Below are 18,118 nucleotides of genomic sequence, written 5' to 3' on the forward strand. Positions count from 1 at the left end.
GGGATGCAGGGCCTCAGGAGTAGGGAGTCGGGCTGGGCCCTCCTCACTCACGTGCCAGCCTCCATTCGAGTCGCTCTACCTCTCGCCACGTATTGGAGCGTACCTTACCTCCACTTAGCTAGCGATACCTGTTTTTTCAGCAGACATTATCATCTAGAGATTGTTAAAGAGTAACGTTTGATGTTTTTGAGAGAGAGCTCATAACTACGTGTGTTTTAGAGGGTACCTGCTCATTGGCAGAGATATCATGGCCACATGCTCTTCTCCCCAAATGGGGGACGCTCTCCCATCAGAGCTGTACACAATCAGATACAGTGGCAATGTTTGACATTGGAGCGTACCTACTGTCACACACATCTGATTAGAAGGTAGTAAACAAGTCTGGATGTGAATGAAATATTGCGAGACAAAGGGTTCATTTGTGGTACTAACGCCTCTCTCTCTCTCTCTTTCTTCATACCAAAAGAAGAAAAATAACGTCCTTACCTTACTTCCGTGTTCCAAGATGGCCACCGAAACTCTGATGATGCCGTTTCCAGCTCCGACCAATGACGACACTTCCAGTCTCCAGAAGATGACGTCGCTTCCACCTCTACATCACTTCCGCTCACTTTTGATGACATCGTAGCTGTCTGCCCGTTTCTACGTCATTTCCTGCCAACTCATTTCCGTCCACCATTTTGTATAAAAAGCCATCATTTGTAAATACTCATTGTCATCTGCTGTAAAAGTATTTGATCCTCATTTTTGATTGCTCGTTTTTCTTTTGTCCTGTGGACATTATATTGGGACGGTCCCCAGCTTTTTTTCCTTTGTGGAAGTTCTTTTTGTTTATTACACAACTTTCCGCATGGCCAGAGATACCTTGCCAACTTTTTACGTTTGGCAAAGAGATCACAGCTACATTCTCACCCCCGATAGCAAAACCAAAAATATTGTATATCAAGAGACCCTCGGATACGAAAGCTATCAATATAAATTCTTCTCAATACAATTTATTACATTTTTCTTTTTAATTGATTTTTAAAGTTTGTCCTGTTTCACTACTACAAGGGTGGAGCCGCGGGGGACAGCTAGTACAGTATATGGAGACACTTGTGAAGTCCTATGGTCTTTCTCGACCACTTAGGTCTGCTGATGTATGGCATCTATCTGCATATCAGGTGGAGTGGTGGCTCTGAGGCTAGGGATCTGCACTGGCAATCGGAAGGTTGCCGGTTCGAATCCCATAAATGCCAACAGGGACTCTGCTCTGTTGGGCCCTTGAGCAAGGCCCTTAACCTGCAATTGCTGAGTGCTTTGAGTAGTGAGAAAAGCGCTATATAAATGCAAAGAAGTATGGCATCAAATCTCGGTCTGGATTCTTTTCATGTGTGTCTCCTAGCTGGTTACCTCTGTTTAAAATTCTGACTACATCTATGTGCTTTCGAAGCATCTGAAGACTCTCATGTTTGGTGAACTTCTGTCGAACTGATATTACCTTTTCAGTTTTATAACCTAGGAGTTGCAAACAGCCTGTATTTTGTTCTGATCTCTTCACTTGTGGTAATCAATTTTGTAATCTGTCTCGCAACACTTTTTCCTAAACAGTCCCACAGACTGCTGTTTTCTTGATTATGTTGACCATTTTTTTTGTAACTTGCTTTGGATAAAATCATCTGATAATTAGATAATTGTAAATGTAGATACCCAACAGATTTAAGGGCTAGTTCATGCACACTGTGAGTAAATCAAGGGTAGTCAATTAACAAAACAAGAACGTTTTCAAATGTGAAAGAAAATTGGAGTTGTAGAAAATCAGAATCTACATAATCTACACAGACTGTAACCGATCAGGAAATTAAAATAAGGTCCCTAAAGATCTGATGTGTAAACTATTCACTCTATTAATATAACACATCTTAGGTTATTTGACGCACTTTTTCGGTCTTTTTTTTTTCACAATTGTTAATCTAAGTTGCAAACTAACCACAGTCATACACTGGTGCAAACTGTAATTACTTCTACAGCATGGAGACCATAGGTTCCAAAATCTCATCACCCCCATCCTCATCATATAACCTGGGAAACAGGCTATTTTCAAGGATTGGTTAATGTGGTGATGTTGTGCAAAATGGGATACTTTGACCCAAGAATGAGCTGTCTCTGGAGGGTGGCAGGGCTCTCTCTTAGAGACGGGGTGAGAAGCACAGCCTTCTGGGAGAGGCTCAGTGTCAACAGCATCGAGAGGAGCTGGTGGAGGTGGTTTGGGCATCTGATACAGGTGTCTCCCTGTGAAAGTTTTATGGGCATTACCAGCTGGAAGAAGACCCCAGGGAAGACCCAGAGCTTGTTGGGAGGATTATATCTCTCAGATGGCCTGGAAACATCTTGGGATCCCACAGTATGAGCTGGCAAGTGTGGCTGGGGAAAGAGATATATGGACCTCAGTGCTGTTGACCCCCCGCGACCCGGCTTAGGATCAGCAGTGGAAAATAAATGAAATTAGGGGTCTTGAATGTTTTTAGATAGATAGATAGATAGATAGATAGATAGATAGATAGATAGATAGATAGATAGATAGATAGATAGATAGATAGATAGATAGATAGATAGATAGATGGTACTTTATTTGTCCAAAGGGGAAAACTTAGCTCTTTGCAGAAGTTTCATAAATAAATAAATAATATTATAACAAGCAACAACATCAGCGTTATTAAAAAGAAAACTTTTGATTTTGCTAGGCATAAAAAAAAAAAACAGTCCCTGCCACTGTGAGACATTATAAAGGCATATTGCCATAGGTGTTAAGAATCCCCAGTACTCCTTCTTGACACACTAATGCTAAATAATCAGTTGGCTGGTATGTCAGAGAAAGTATATGCAGCATTATTTATAATGGCCTTCGGTTTCCTCTTTATTTTCTCCCCCGCTACTACAGTACCTCCAGCGTGTTGAAATTGCTGCCCATGATTGATCCTGCCTTTTTAATCAGCTTTTTGGTTCATTGGACCACTGCATAGAAAGTCGCACTGATCACAGATTATGTAAAGGATGTCACTCCCCACATTAAAGGAGCACGGTTTTCTAAGAAGAAAGACACTACTCTACCTCTTCTTATATATATTGCTCAAAAGAATTAAAGGAACACCTTTTAATCGGAGTACAGCATCAAGTCAATGAAACTTTTGGGCTAGACAACAGCACCTTGACTGCCATTAGGTGTCGGGATGAAATCTTTGGACCCATTGTCAGACCCTATGCTGGTGCAGTGGCTCCTGGGTTCCTCCTGGGGCACGACAATGCCCAGCCTCATGTGGCGAGAGTATGTAGACAGTTCCTGGAGGATGAAGGAATTGATACAATTGACTGGCCCCCATGCTCACTCGCCTGACCTCAATCCAATAGAACACCTCTGGGTGTGACATTATGTTTTGGTCCATCTAACACCTCAGACTGTCCGGGAGCTCAGTGATGCCCTGGTCCAGATCTGGGAGGAGATCCCCCAAGACGCAATCCATCGTCTCATTAGGACATTGTCAGGCATGCATACATGCACGTGGGGGCCATACAGACTACTGAGTACAATTTGGAGTTGCTGCAATGAAATTTCGGCAAAATGGACTCGCCTGCCGCATCATTTTTTCATTTTTTTTAGGTTGATAATTTTCATTTCCATCAAACGATGTGGCATCCTTTCGTTCCTGACACATTACCATATCAGTCCATATCAGTAGAGATATCCAGCAGGATTTTTTTTCCCTGATATGAGATCTGATGTGTTTTCAAACTGTTCCTTTCATTTTTTTGAGCAGTTGAGTTCCTCTGGGTTACTAGACCAGAACAGCATTTCACTGATGTGTTCCACAAGTGCACAACACTTAGGAGTGCACAACACTTCACATCCATTCCCTGAATAGTAACTGGTGTAGGTTTTCTTTGGTGTAGTGAAAATCAATTACCAATTCCTTTGCTTTTCTGATGTTAAGTTGCAGTCGATTCTTTTCGCATCAAGGAATAAAGTTCTCAACTTGACTCCTATACTGTCATTCCTCCTTATCAATACACCCCATTAGTGCAGAATAATCTGAGAATTTCTGCAAGTGACATGACCAGGTGTTATATTTATAGTTCGAGGTGTACAAGATGAAGAGATAAGGAGACAGGACTGTTCATCTTGGTGCTCCAGTGTTGCTCACATCCACATCAGAGACATAAGCCTCACAAACTGTAGTCTACTGGACAGTCTATTATCCAGGACATCATAGGCTCATCCCCCTTCATTTCTCTGAGCTTACCTCTTAACAGGGATGGCTAGATGGTACTGAAGGCACTGGAGAACTCAAAAAACATAATCCTTATGGTGCTAGCAGCTCTGTCCACATGGAAATAAATAAGCCTTGTGGATCAGACAGATAACTGCATCTTCCACTTGTGTCTGCAACCCTTCAAATTTTCCACCAGAAGTGTCTCTGGGTTTAAAATCCTTCAAGTAGATCATAGTATCCTCTATGGCCAAGGCTGCAGCGGAAGAATTTCTACAATTGTCTTGGTTGGTCCTCTTGCTATTATTTCAGGGTCTCCTTCTGTGAAGATGTAAGTGGAAGCTGGGGTGCAGTGGTTTTCTCCACACTAAATGATTCCAAACATCTCTCTCTCTCTCTCTCTCTCAACAAAATCTATTCAATGTTCTTTGCTTTTCTTCATGATATGCCTCATCAAAGGATTATTTCCTATTGTGCGTGTAATGGAATACTTCAGCAAATTCTTCTCAGGTTCAAAAAAGTGTAATGTCTTCCATATAAAATATGAATTTTTGATACATGTCTTAGAAACTGAAATACACACTTGTGAACAACCCTGAATTGGAACATTAATTGAAAAAAGAGATTTCAATTAAACAAGGATTTAATCAAAATTAGATACTGCCGTCCTATTCAGAATACCAGCAGCTAACGTGTTTCACAGTATCAGAAATAAGAAAAAACAACCTAAAGCAACAACTGCTATTTGCTGCTATTTGTTGCTAATTTGCTAGAGTGCTTATTTAATAAAAGCCAGTAGTTACTTTGTACTGTATTCTTGTTTGTTTTATGAAGCACTATACAAAGTATTCGGTGAAGGGTACTATGTAAGATAGGTGTTAAAAGAAGTTCTCATTTTCTACCTTGGACGTCTCCTGTGACTGAAGTTCTTCATTCCATTCAGTTTACAAACTGTGTCTTTGGTGCATTCCTTACCTAAATGACCAGCTTTCTTTGGTTCCTAATTTAGGAGGTCAGAAACATCTTGTAATGAGTTTCTGCAAGGTTCAACTAAAGAGCCTGTAATTCATCCATCCATCCATTTTCCAACCCGCTGAATCCGAACACAGGGTCACGGAAGTCTGCTGGAGCCAATCCCAGCCAACACAGGGCGCAAGGCAGGAACCAATCCCGGGCAGGGCGCCAACCCACCGCAGGAAACACACACACACACACACCCACCAAGCACACACCAGGGCCAATTTAGAATTGCCAATCCACCTAACCTGCATGTCTTTGGACTGTGGGAGGAAACCCACGCAGACACGGGGAGAACATGCAAACTCCACGCAGGGAGGACCCGGGAAGCGAACCCATGTCTCCTTACTGATAGATAGATAGATAGATAGATAGATAGATAGATAGATAGATAGATAGATAGATAGATAGATAGATAGATAGATAGATAGATAGATAGATACTTTATTAATCCCAATGGGAAACTCACAAAGTGCTACCACTGCGCCACCGTGCCACCCGGCCCTGTAACTGATAAGCTAAAAACAGGAAAAGTAAAAATGTGATCATAAATGAGTAGTAGTATTTTTCCCTATGTGCTTAATCTCCCATTTGATTTGCCCAGTAGTTCAATCCCATCATTTAATTCTTCACAACATTCTCAAGATACTTCTGCTACTCAACTTATTGTTCAGGAGGTTGTACCCCTTATTTGGACTACTACACTATACTCTCATCTTACTTATTATCTGACCACTCTAACTCCTTCAGAATGAAACTGTCTGACTGGCGTATTCTCTTCTGCTTTGTAATCTGCACTAGCTTCAAATTGCATGGAAGATCCAATTCCAAAGTCTTGTCTTAAGCCTTCTAGGGCAGATGCCGACTTTTGTCGACACAAGGGTTGGAGGCCTTGCGGACACTGCATTTGTAAAATATGTCCTGAAGTGAAGGGAGAGGCACCCCAATAATGTTCTCTGCTGTCTTCACTATCCTTTGCAGGCGCTTGTGGTCAGATTTGTTACAGTTGCCATACCAGACAGCGATGCAGCTGGTCAGAACACTCTCAATGGTGCCTCTGTAGAACATGGTGAGGATGGAAGGGGGAAAACTTGCTCGCTTCAGGAAGTGTAGTCTCTGCTGGGCTTTCTTGATTAGTGATGTGGTGTTATGTTGAGAATGCATAACATTGTCCCATAACTATAGCACAGATAAGAGAGACCTTGCATTCCTACTTTTTCAAATAACTGTCATGCAAGTCATTCTGTTTCTAAATTTGCTTTTTCCAGTAGAAAGTTGCACAGAGGAGCAAGAGGCACTAAATGGGAGGTCAGCCTCATGACAGCGTACACTCATCCTTGCAAGGAAACTTGTTCAAATCAAGACAATTTAGTACCACAAAATCAGTCAGCAAGCATGACTTTTTCTGTGGGAGGAAACCAAAGTCCCCCGGGAAGCCTCACACACAAACATGGGGAGTTGATGGAAATTTAGCACTGAGAGCACAACATCCCTCTTACTTAGCTAAATGCAGAACGTTATATCTACTGTTATACTGTTATAATAGCATATTTCTTCACAGCCAAACTTTTTTCTTCATTTTAATTCACTTTCTTTCCATCTTATTTACAGTACATTTTGTTTTTTCTGTGTATTAAATACTTTACGTAATTTATATTCTTCTTCTGCATATTCTAAAGCTATTCTCATTTTTATTTGAGGGTTGCTGTTTTTACTTTTAATTAGGCAAAAGGGGGATCGTGTTTTCTTCAGTTTTATACAGTACATCATTTCATGTTCATGCAGCCACTGATTAGAAATTCTGGATTCATATGTTTTAAGAAATTCCAGCAACCTCTTCAGGCAGGAAAAAGTTTAATTATGAAACGTGGTGCTCACCTTATCCAACAAGCAATTACTACTAAGTGTATGTGAGCAGAAAACAAACCAAATTGTTCTTTAATCAATTAATCTTTATTGTATATACTGTACACAAAACATTCAAAAGGAATTTTAATAAGCATAAGCATTTAATAAGAATATTTTAATCCTAAGCCTAAAAGTGCAATGATTTTGTGCAAAGATTTTATGTGATGTTTTTATGTCACATTTTTTGTCACGCTTTAAATTGGGCTTATTTTAAAACCTATATATTTGGTATCATTCTTTTCAGAATTTATCGAACTTTAATGTGATGTTGTTAGATCTTCAGATTCTTATTCCTTTTTTAAATTATAAACTGAAAAATATCAAGAACTCACATCCCGCGAGACAAGACTTTGTGCCAGGAGATTTAACCACACCTGGGGCCGGAAATAAAAGATAAAAAGTACGACAGCTGATAGACAGAATTTTAAATGTTTGAAGCGCTGCACGAGATGCAGATCACACGGCACGGCACGGCAGCAGCAAGCCAGCAAGCCAGCAGCTGATCAAGCAAAGAGGAGATAAAAAACAACTGTATTTGTTTCCCATTGTATCACCCTTTAAGAGGGGATTTCGGACAAGCGACCACATCTCCTTGGGATGCGTTCTGCCTCCCTTCTTCACAATGTGAGTGGCAGAGATGCGAAGTGCAGGCCAGGGGGGTTGGCGAGCGCAGCGAGCTGGGGAAAAACTCCCTAGTAATACAATACAATAGAGGAGAACTGTTTGCGTCATGAGTAAATGCTAAGGTGGTAGTGTTGAAAAGAGAATTGTGTAATGGAGTAAGAAACATTCCTCTCCTTAACATTTTTGCTGTTTTAGGCTACATCAGTCTTTTTTTTTTTGCTTTATTCCAGTTAAATTTGGATCAATAATTTTCATATAAAAAGTGCAGTTTGTTCAGCTAAAATGATTTAAAAAATATCAGCATTTCAAATTCATATTCGGTATCTGTTTTAATTTTTGATTTGTGAATGGGGCATGCCTATAGGCTTCTACTAATATTAAATATCATTTCCAAACTCATTAAGTCCACAGTTCTGTCTGGTTATGACTCAAAACTGAACTCCGTAAGATCTCTTTAACCGTGCTATGATTACTAAAACAGAAACTAATACATATAACAATAAGATAGAAATGTCTTTGTGAAATAAAAACTAAACTTGAACTAAAAATACAGCATGAAGAGCAACTAAAACTAAATAGAATTTGCAAGTAATATCACAAGTAACATAGAAATAAAAACTAGCATCAAAAGGCAGAGGTATAACAACCATGGCTTTAGTTATATAATAAATGCTGGTACCACTGTTCTATCTATCTATCTATCTATCTATCTATCTATCTATCTATCTATCTATCTTTTATATAGTGCCTTTCATATCTATCTATCTATCTATCTATCTATCTATCTATCTATCTATCTATCTATCTATCTAATTCATATTCGGTATCTGTTTTAAGTTTTGCTTTGTGAATGGGGCATAGGTGCCCTGCCCAGGGTTTGTTCCTGCCATGCGCCCTGTGTTAGCTGGGATTGGCTCCAGCAGATATAGTGGGTTGGATGGTGACTGACTGACTGAATGGGGCATACCTATAGGCTTCTACTAATATTAAGTTTCATTTCCAAACTCATTAAGTCCACAGTTCTGTCTGGTTGTGACTCAAAACTGAACTCCATAAGATCTCTTTAACTGTGCTATGATTACTAAAACAGAAACTAATACATATAAAAATAAGATGTCTAAAGAAATGTCTTTGTGAAATAAAAACTTAACTTAAACCAAAAATACAGCATGAAGAGCAACTAAAACTAAACTGAATTTGCAAGTAATATCACAAGTAACATAGAAATAAAAACTAGCATCAAAAGGCAGAGGTATAACAACCATGGCTTTAGTTATATAATAAATGCTGGTACCACTGTTCTGTTCTAATGTGCATTCAATGTTGGACTGTCCCCTTAGCCAAAAGTTATGACTTGAATATTTCATTTAAAAATCTATCTATCTATCTATCTATCTATCTATCTATCTATCTATCTATCTATCTATCTATCTATCTATCTATCTATCTATCTGTCATTTAGTGCCTTTCCTATCTATCTATCTATAGATATCTATAAGGACTGAGTATTGGTGTGGTGGGGTGTTGGTAATTTATGCACTTTTGCTGTAAATAAATACGGGAGCTGAGTTGAACCTGTGTACTGTCTGTGTGTGTCCGAGTTAGGATGTCTGTATGCCCCCGGTGGTGTCACAATATATACTGTATATATATATGGAACACCTTCATGCTGGAAGGACCGGGGGAGGGAGTGTATCCAGAGCATTACGTCCCCCTCCTGCAGGGCTTAATGGGAGTTGGAGTTGGATACAGCCCTGTTGGGATCCGTGGGTGCTGCCAGGGGGTGCTACAGCTACTGCTGAGCCCTGGAGTTCAGTTCTTCCACCACACCCAGAAGTGCTGCCAGCCTTGCCATGTGTAAGGAGTAGAGGGCACAAGGTTTTAAAGCGTGCCCGTGCCCACGGGCCTATGGACCTTTTGAGTGTGTGAAGTAACTCTAAGAAAATAGCACTTATTTAACTTCTGTGTCGTACGTTTTAAGCGTACAGAAGAAGAAGCTAAGAATCTTTAAGTATATAAGAAGTTAAGAATCTTTAAGTATTGAAGAAGAAGTAAAGAACTTTTAAGTACAGAAATAACTAAAGTTTCTCAAGAAAGGCTAAGTTTAGAGAAGATACATTTTTCCTTGTTTTTGTCTTTTATTCTAAGTGTGTAACTAATTTTTTCTTTATTCTTGTATGGATTATTTGCTTTTAACTTTCACTAAATGTTTTTAAAACGAACTTTTGGACTGAGAGATTTCTTTCGGCACACGTTTTACCCATGCTTGATCTCGCCTTATACTTCAGTGGCTATATTAATATTATGTAAACTTCCTTGCTCTTTGCCATGCTGAGATTGTGCTTTATACCAGGGGTAGGCAACGTCGGTCCTGGAGTGCCACAGTATGTGCAGGTTTTTGTTCCAACCCAGTTCCTTAACGAGAACTCAATTATTGCTGATGAAGCACATATTGCTTAAGTGACATTTTAATGCTTCATTTTAGTGGTCTCGCTTGTTAAGGTTCTCCAACCTTAATTGCTTATTTCAATCTTAAACTGCTGCATTCAGTGTTTTAATTGCTCCTTATTAGCAATAAGATGTAAAACAGGGGTAAGCAATGTCGGTCCTGGTGAGCCGCAGTGGCTACAGGTTTTCATTCAACCCAATTGCTTAATTAGAAACCAATCATTGCCAATCTCAGACCTTATTTAATTTTATGGCTTGTTAGTCTGTACAATGTAAGGCTTTTATATCGTAGATTTTTTTCCTTTCCAAGGATATCATCCAAATGATTTGAAGCCTAAAACAGATCATTTTCAGTCTGTCACATTTTTCTATTAAGTGTTTTATTAAATCAAACAGTGCATGATGAACACACACAGATGTAATTGGAAAAAAGCTAGCTGGAGAACTGCTGGCTGCTTTGTCTTTTACATCTTATTGCTAACAAGGAGCAATTAAAACACTGAATGCAGCAGTTTAAGATTGAAATAAGCAATTAAGGTTGGAGAACCTTAACAAGCGAGACCACTAAAATGAAGCATTAAAATGTCACTTAAGCAATATGTGCTTCATCAGCAATAATTGAGTTCTCGTTAAGGAACTGGGTTGGAACAAAAACCTGCACATACTGTGGCACTACAGGACCGACGTTGCCTACCCCTGCTTTATACAAATGAAGGACGTAGCAGAAGTTATCGATGTGCCATGCGAATACCATCACTAGCCAGTAGGGTGGACAGATAATTGAAGATGGGTCAGCGTCCTGGACAGGAAAAAGGAGACATGATCACATTGTGAATGAATTAAAAAAAAAAAAATTAGCAAAACGCAAGGAAAATGTAAAGGTCAATAGTTAGATAGTTAGAGAGCACGTTTTTTGCTGTTGACTATTGGTTCTCATCTGGGTTATCCGTTCCACTCTGCTGATGTCAAGGCCCCTCTAGTGGTGCTGAAAACTAACCCATCAAAGAAATCACTGGAAGAATGGGGGGGTGTAAGCAATGTTTTTTTTGTGGTTTCCCTCTTCATGAAACAAGCACAAGTGGAAGAGCATTCCCCTTGATAAAATGAGCGTGAGTGGAAGAGCAGGTGGGAGAGAGTTGGTTCCAGTTGTTGAAATGAGCGCGTTTAGAGATAGGTCAAAATATCATGCAGCATTGTCTGAAAATAATTTGAGTGAATGGCATGAACAAATGAAAATCATAAATATCTAATAGTCAAATTTTACATTATTCCTACTGATTACCTGTTTTGATTCAAAAGAATACACTTTCCTGTAAAATGGACTTTACAGTGACCATCAACCAAAAGCAAAGTCACTAGGAAAGTCAGTAATTGGTCTAATGCAGGAATGTTTTCCTTGTGGACAATTGTGGATGGCATTTTCAAGAGCAAGTAGCTCCAGTCACCTAATAATATTATTGTTATTAAAACTACTAATTTGACTGGTACCTTTACCCACGGTGACTGGCACCATATGACGTACAATTGGTTCGATTTCTTTTGTTTTTCCAAGTGGAGCACAGGCAGGAGAAGTGACTTGCTCATGGTCACACAGTGTCAGTAGTAGGATCTGAACCCACAGCCTCAGGGCTTGAAGTCCTTGTGTCCAAAACCTTAACCCACTACACTACCCTGCCAGTCAATAATATTAGCCATTGGTTAAAAAATTAAAATGCAAATATTGTGTACAGAAAAGCACTTAGTTACATAGCACTTCTGATACACCTGATTAACTGACAGTACTATAACTAAGTGGTCCCCAAACTTTTTGACAGCAAGGACCACTTTACTAGAAGTAAATTTTTCCAGGGTCCGGTGTTATTGTTGGATGGAGTGGGGTGGGGGGGGGGTGGGGGTTTGAGGATTCGGGGTGGGTTCGTAAGGGCAGTTTTATACACAATTTACATTATATTTCTATTATTATTAAGTTATTAAGCAGTTCGCAAACATTTGCAACCCAATATTTTTATTTTTTATTTTTTTGCATATAACAAAGACATATGCATTGCATTTGTCATTCCAACAGATTGCACATCACAAACATTAACACTGTTATCATTTTTTCATGTCTACCGTTTCTATAGGAGGGTGACAATGAGTTAAATGCCAATGGATGTTTTTGAAATGTTGACAAGCAATAAGCAAAAGGAATCAGTTTAAAACCACAGAAAACAAAAACAGAAAAAAAAAAAAACAGTATGAGGAAAGTTTGAAGAAAAAAATTTTTTTTACAATGTTTCTGTTCGGGGATCGTTGTGCACAACTGAGCTGTGACCACAGAACTAACCTCTATGTGGATGATTCATTCAAGCATTTCAAGGTCACTTCATTGTAATGAAAGTATCTGCCGAATGTACTTCGTAGTAACGAGATTTCTATAGACTCGTGTCATATGGGGAAACTGTCGGGACCATAAAAATACTTTGTTGTAATACTCTCTCAGCTCTGTCTCTCTCCTCTCTCTGCGCCGCTGCAAAGCCCCGCACGACAAGCGTTCTGAAAAGTCTGAGTGAGTCTCTGTTGCCAGCAGTTCTCTCGCCGGTTGGGGACCCCTGCTATAACTGACAGCCCTTGTTTTATTAAATTTCCAAGTACCACAGCTGATACTTGAATATGAGTTAAGAATTCTGCGGCTATATGTACGTGACTATATGAGGTAAACACAACTAGCAAGGAGACTGTAATCTTTAATAAATTCTTCAGATCAGGACATCCGATAATAAACAAGCGAAAAGTACTAAATATGCTCTGGCTCTCATTTCCCTTTTTTTAGCTAATAAAAAGAGAATCATATGATGAAATTCTTACTTGCACGTTGCCACTCTCCAGTGCCATGATCAAGAGTATAACAACCTTACCCTGAAACTTTGGTCTCCCTTACCTGAACAATCTCAGATTAGCTGTGTGTTATGTGTTTGACCAATCATGAGTGATTTTGCCAAGGTTTTTTTCTGCACTGAATTCCCACAGCTCCAGTGTATGTGACAGAAAGAACAAAACACACAGCGTGAAGTCTGTACTTCCACTTCCACTTTTCCTTTGACGCAAAATCTAAGGCTCACCTTAACATTAAGTATAGATACTGTAACCTTTCAGATATCACTCTCCTTGTCAGACAGCCCTCTGAGCTGAAAAAGAGGCTTCACAAAACGGTGTGTGTATATAGAAAAGAAAAGGCTTCTTTTTGACATTGGACTGAAGGCTGCCTATTCTGTTGACGACAACATACGGTAATCTGTCCAACCCAAAGTATGAATGGGATGTTTGAAGACGTGGTGACTTAAGAACATCACATAATGTTGCATAGTAGAGCAACAATTAGTGAAATTTGTTCTGACATTCCAGCTTCTGTGTCGTCATTGTGGGTGTGGGGGGAAATGTCACACAAGCACTCTGTTGTGTTACACCTGGCCAAAAATGCCAGAAGCTATAGGCTTGTCACTAAACAACTGTCTGCTGGGGTCTTCTTACTGAAATGAAGGCTGAACCCTAATTTTATCTTTCCTTCTTTCTCACAGCTATTTTACAAAAGGCAGCATGCTACAGACTGAGCATTCAGCAGCTAGATCTAGTACTACTAGATCACAATATTAGTCCTTGTGTATATCATCCATATTACTAACCGAGAATGGTAAACCGGATGGCATGGACGCAGGTACATGGCGATGGGACCATGAGACATACTGCGTAGGTGCGTACAGCGCGCATCTCATAAACCGCACGCGAAGTTGTATCCACTGCGCACGAAGGAGTCACGGCCCAAAAACGAAAGAGCTCAACTGACGTGAATGAGAAATGAAGCAACAACGCGCCCATGGCTAACAACTACCGACAGCCACACAAAAAAGAGGACTCTGCGCTGCAGCCCAGATTCAAACGGAAAAGGCTACGGAGGCCCCACGGGTCCATAAGGTACAGGAGGTGCAGGCGTCAGCACCATATTGTGAGTGGCACTACTGCGGAGTGAAGTTAGGAATAATGTGCTGCTTGGGTCGACTAACGTATTTCAGGATACCCAACGCCGGGGGTAGGCGAGCGATGCGAGCAGGGGGCGGAGCCCCCTTGTATTAGTATGTTATAAGACTGCAAGGGGGTGCGAATGTTGCCATATGTGGCGTAATTTCTCTATTCATAGGGAAATTTTAAACTTGTAGCGGTGTATCGGCAGCAAAAAATATAGGAATAAATTTTATTAGGGTTTCAATGAACATTAGGGGGGCTCGATTAAAACTGCTATGAAAACCCAGGTCGCAAATACTTAAAGTTACATCCGGCACCGCCGAGAGTGGCAGCCTTTTCAGCAGCTCCGTGTATGACTGTATGTGTATGTGTACTTTTCTACTTTTATTTTTCTATTTTTATTTATTGATCACTCCTATCACTGTTTTATGTGGATTTGTTCACTGGACACACTTACTTTTACAACATGGGCATGGATTTTTACACGCCGAGACTCGCCTATTCAAGTACTCAACTTCGAGCGCTGAGAACAAATGCCAGTGCCAGTGTGGTTCCCTATTTACCCGATGAGGTAAGAAGGCGGTATCATGGCAGCAGAGCGGGCACTAAGCTAAAAATGAAGCGGCTTGCGAGAAAGTGGCGTTTTAAGCCTTCGGTGCCTTCTGTGATTCTAGGGAATGTGAACTCAATCTCAAATAAGATCGACGAACTGGCTGCGCTGGTGAAAAATGTCAGAACCTACAAAGAATGTAGTTTGTTGTGTTTTTGTGAAACGTGGCTCACAACTAACATCCCAGATGCTAACGTGGAGCTACCTGGGTTTAGCACAGTTAGAGCGGACAGAGACGCAAGTACCTGTGGGAAGCACAAAGGAGGAGGACTCGCTCTCTATGTTAATACACGGTGGTGTAACTCTGGACATGTTAAAGTCAAAATATCCACTTGCTGCAGGGACATCGAACTGTTGGCCGTAAGTTTACATCCCTATTACTTGCCCAGAGAGTTTGGACACGTCATTGTTGTCATCGTGTACATACCTCCTCGGGCGGATGTGGAGTCAGCAAGTGACATCATCCATTCTGCTGTTGTTAAGTTACAAACGCAGCACCCTGAGGCTCTTGTGCTAATTGCTGGAGACTTTAACCATGTGACGCTGGACAAAACATTACCTGCCTTCTCCCAGTATGTGGACTGTAACACCCAGGGAAATAAGACTATTGATTTACTGTATGCAAAAGTTAAAGACGCATACAGCGCCACCCCGCTGCCTGCGCTTGGGAAAGCAGATCATAACCTGGTTCTGCTTCAGCCTCACTACAAACCAAAAGTGAGAGTCCTACCTGTAACCACACGATCATTCAGGAAGTGATCTCCTGAGGCTGCGAATACTCTGAGAGAATGTTTTGGAACTACAGACTGGGATATCCTGCAGGAATCTCATAGTGAGAACATTGAGGAAGTTGTTGACTGCACTACTGACTACATCAACTTCTGTATGGACATTGTAGTTCGTGCGTGCAGAAGGAACTCCAAGTCCAGCTCAGGGCGGCGAAGGAGCAGTACAGGAGAAAGCTGGAGCAGAAGTTGCAGAATAACAGCATGAAGGAAGTATGGGATGGGATGAAGATCATCACTGGCTGCAGCTCGAAGCGTGGTACCACCATCGAGAGAGACGTGAAGAGAGCAAACCAAATGAACAACTTCTTTAACAGGTTAGACCACCCTAACCCACTCTCACTCTCACCTCAGAGTACTGCACCCTCCACACATCCTTCTGCTGATACCAGCATAGGAGAGACATTCCCACCCAAAATTACAACAGCGCAAGTGAGCAGAGAGCTGAGGAGACTTCGTGCCAGCAAAGCAGCGGGTCCAGATGGAGTATCGCCACGACTGCTGAAGGTCTGTGCATCGGAGCTGGGGGGTCCTCTACAGCGCATCTTCAACCTGAGCCTGGAACAGGGGAGAGTCCCGAGGCTTTGGAAAACATCTTGTATCACCCCAGTCCCAAAGGTATCACATCCTAGTGAGCTGAATGACTTTCGGCCTGTTGCTCTGACATCACATGTGATGAAGACCATGGAGAGGCTGCTGCTTCACCACCTTAGGCCACTGGTTCAACACGCCCTTGACCCTCTGCAGTTTGCATATCAGGAGAAGGTGGGAGCGGAGGATGCCATCATCTATATGCTACACCGATCCCTCTCTCACTTGGACAGAGGCAGTGGTGCTGTAAGAATTATGTTTCTAGACTTCTCTAGCGCCTTCAACACAATCCAACCTCTGCTCCTTAGGGACAAGCTGACAGAGATGGGATTAGATTCATACCTGGTGGCATGGATCGTGGACTATCTTAAAGACAGACCTCAGTATGTGCGTCTCGGGAACTGCACGTCTGACATTGTGGTCAGCAACACAGGAGCGCCACAAGGGACTGTACTTTCTCCGGTCCTGTTCAGCCTATATACATCGGACTTCCAACACAACTCGGAGTCCTGCCATGTGCAAAAGTTCGCTGATGACACTGCTATCGTGGGTTGCATCAGGAATGGGCTGGAGGAGGAGTATAGGGACCTAATCAATGACTTTGTTAAATGGTGCGATTCAAACCACCTACAACTGAACACCAGCAAAACCAAGGAGCTGGTGGTGGATTTTAGGAGGCCCAGACCCCTCATGGACCCTGTGATCATCAAAGGTGACTGTGTGCAGATGGTGCAGACCTATAAATACCTGGGAGTGCAGCTGGATGATAAATTAGACTGGACTGCCAATACTGATGCGCTGTGCAAGAAAGGACAGAGCCGACTATACTTCCTTAGAAGGCTGGCGTCCTTCAACATCTTCAATAAGTTGCTGCAGATGTTCTATCAGACAGTTGTGGCGAGCGCCCTCTTCTACGCGGTGGTGTGCTGGGGAGGCAGCATTAAGAGGAAAGATGCCTCACGCCTGGACAAACTGGTGAGGAAGGCAGGCTCTATTGTTGGCATGGAGCTGGACAGTTTAACATCTGTGGCAGAGCGAAGGGCGCTCAGCAGGCTCCTATCAATTATGGAGAATCCACTGCATCCACTAAATAGTATCATCCCCAGACAGAAGAGCAGCTTCAGCGACAGACTGCTGTCACTGTCCTGCTCCACAGACAGATTGAGGAGATCGTCCCTCCCCCAAACTATGCGACTCTTCAATTCCACCCGGGGGGGTAAACGTTAACATTTAACATTATACAAAGTTATTGTCTCTTTTTCACCTGCATTATTATCATTCTTTAATTTAATATTATTTATTGTATCAGTATGCTGCTGCTGGAAAATGTGAATTTCCCATTGGGATTAATAAAGTATCTATCTATCTATCTATCTATCTATCTATCTATCTATCTATCTATCTATCTATCTATCTATCTATCTATCTATCTATCTATCTATCTATCTATCTATCTAAAGGTTGAGAAACGCTGTTATAAGATAATGACTGAAATAATATGATTAATCTCTAAAGCAAAGCAAACTCCTATTCTTTAGACCAGTCCTGGAGTCCTGGAGGGCCACAGTGACTGCATGTTTTCCTTCCAACTAGTTTCCTAATTAGATCTCACTCCTTTTCCTCACCTCCCACCTACTTCTATTCCAAAAGAAATATTGATCAGTCTTGAGGTCTCAGACAGCATTTCTCTAACATATAAACACATTTTAAAATCCCTCCCTTTCAAAGATCCTGGAGTACACAGGGAGAAGGATCTCTTACTCAACATTTTCAGAAAAAGACTGGAAGGCAGCCATGCACAGATTCCACTATGTGCAAAGCATATAATTATTCAACTTAAAATCTTTCATCGAGCACATCTCTCTTGTTTAAAATTGTCCAGAATATTTCCA

Source organism: Erpetoichthys calabaricus, chromosome 2 (genome assembly GCF_900747795.2).
Source record: "Erpetoichthys calabaricus chromosome 2, fErpCal1.3, whole genome shotgun sequence".
Classification (NCBI taxonomy): Eukaryota; Metazoa; Chordata; class Cladistia; order Polypteriformes; family Polypteridae; genus Erpetoichthys; species Erpetoichthys calabaricus.